We start from the raw sequence: 1960 nt of genomic DNA on the forward strand, positions 1-1960 counted from the left end.
GAGGCCGCCGCTCCGCGGCGCTTTTCCCGCGGGGCCGCCGGCCCCAGCCTCCCCCAAACGGTGCGAAACACCCGGGCGTTTCAGGGGGGATCGCCCGTGCGCGGGGTGTGCGGAAAGGAGAGGCTGCGGAGCCGTAGGCAGCGCTGCTCGCGAGCAAGCTGCCCCTGGGGCTGGCGCTGCCCGTGGGGCTGGCGCTGCCCGGGGCCTCGCTCCTTGCTACCTTCACGCCTCCGCCCGGAAAGCCCCGTAGCAGGCCAGCGTGTCCGCAGTTCGTTAGGGTTAGGTTCATTACTGATGTGTGCAGTAGTGCTACGAATAATAACTTGCATTGCTTAGCGTTCGCATTGCTTGATGTCTGGGAGCTGCTTAGTACCTGTGCTAAGTGTTGCACATACGCACTACAGAGTGTTGCCTGTGTGCACACGTGTGCCATTTGTGGTCTAGGAGGCCTAAATAAAAAATAAAGGTCAAATTCTTCACTTGATTTTGCCCGAGCCGCTCAACGAGACTGTGAAAGTTTTATCTTTTGAGTGACACAGTCATTACCGTGTGATCAAGTGGAGAAACGACTAACCAGATATCTATCCTTGTACTCTGAATGGCTCATCCAAGCATCGTGTATACAGTTTATTATTTACTTAGCAACCAAATGCTAGGCATTTTACAGGCAGAACAACCCCCGTTCCCGCTCCGAAACGATTACAGCCTGATCAGTACAGGAAAATCCCTGTGACTCTCTATAGGGACCGTTGCCATCAAATTCATGCAAGCTTAAGGGTTTATAAATCAAATGCAGAAACAAGGCTAAAGAAAGCAACAGATGGATAGGGAAGTGATGCAAACGAAGTGATGGAAATAGGAATAAAGCAAGGGAGAGAAAAGAATCTGTGGAACTGGGTTATGGGGTTGCTTAGCCAATAAAGCATGACATACCGGCTCAGAAACATCTTTTACTCTTGTAACATGTTACACTTTTGAGGCTCAAATGAGATGGAGGTAAACATGAAAAATACCTTAAAGATATTAAAGAACCAGTGGGAATTGATGTTTTTCCTATGAAATAAAATCAGTGTATATTTTGTCATTTTCTGAGCTAATTGTAATTGTCTGGTCCATGCTCTTGGGGTGGTTTTTGGCCCCCTTGCCCTGGTAACTGCAGTTTCAAGTATTACTGTGGCAGTTAAAGATCGCCAATTGCTTGCAGCAAGTTCTCTCTGCCTGTCTTACAAAATAGCAACCAAAATAGCCTTGTCAGTTTGAATAGTCAGTTTGGTGGTGAGTGCTTCAGTTAAATGAACTGAATTACAAAACTACAGCTAACATTTTAAATCATATTCGAATAGATTATAGTTAATGTTTTAAGTATGCAGTGGGTTACTTTACTTGGATAAGCTGGGTAGAAAAGCACTGTGGTTAATCTGTAGTTACATGCAGTTAAGTATGTAAATACACTTGCAGAAATGGTTTGTCTTCAGGTGGCTTTATAAAAATGCCTGAAAATCTCACCCCAAAACATTCCGAGAGGGTTTGTGAGTCTTTAGACCAGTCTTTCTTACATGCCTTTATTGTGTTTAAGGGCAAAATATAGAAGTTGACAGGTAAGCTTTTCTTTTTTATCCTTTTTTTTTTTGGTGATAGACAGAAAGGAAGGGAAACCTGAGAAGCGTTAGAACCATACATATTGTGCTACTTTTATACCTCATGTAGCAGTACCAATTGGAACCAAGCTAAAAATGGCAGGGAGTTTTGGAAACAGGACATTAAAAAGCCATATTTTATTCTAGGTCTTTTGCTGATGAAAATCATGAATATTTTAATAATGTAAATGTAGAGCCATCACTAGCCAAAATAAAATCAGGAAAAGCTTATATAAAAAACTGCTAAATAAAAACCTTGAGAGAACATTGCTTCAGCAGTAAAAGTGACTGAAAATAAAAACGACCTGATGCAATCAGATGAA

This window comes from Rhea americana, unplaced genomic scaffold, assembly GCF_003343005.1.
Source record: "Rhea americana isolate MKP2758 unplaced genomic scaffold, rheAme1 scaffold_24, whole genome shotgun sequence".
In the NCBI taxonomy this organism is placed as follows: Eukaryota; Metazoa; Chordata; class Aves; order Rheiformes; family Rheidae; genus Rhea; species Rhea americana.